Below are 260 nucleotides of genomic sequence, written 5' to 3' on the forward strand. Positions count from 1 at the left end.
GTCAAATCCTTCGACACCTAATGGGTGAAAAGGGTAGGAGGGATATTTCCATTGTAAACTGTTTACCGCCCTGCCGCTTGTGTATTATGCCTGCAGTTTCTCTCCTAATGACAGGTTTTAGCCAATCTGTGTTTGAGTTATCTTCTTTGCAATTTTTTACCGTGTGTGTAGAAGAGCAGAGATCAATTTATCAACCTTTGGGAGAGAGTATTAGTTTATCTGTATTATCTTGAAAATTATTACCTATCTGTCTTGATTAA

The sequence above is a fragment of the Penaeus monodon genome, chromosome 27 (assembly GCF_015228065.2).
Source record: "Penaeus monodon isolate SGIC_2016 chromosome 27, NSTDA_Pmon_1, whole genome shotgun sequence".
In the NCBI taxonomy this organism is placed as follows: domain Eukaryota; kingdom Metazoa; phylum Arthropoda; class Malacostraca; order Decapoda; family Penaeidae; genus Penaeus; species Penaeus monodon.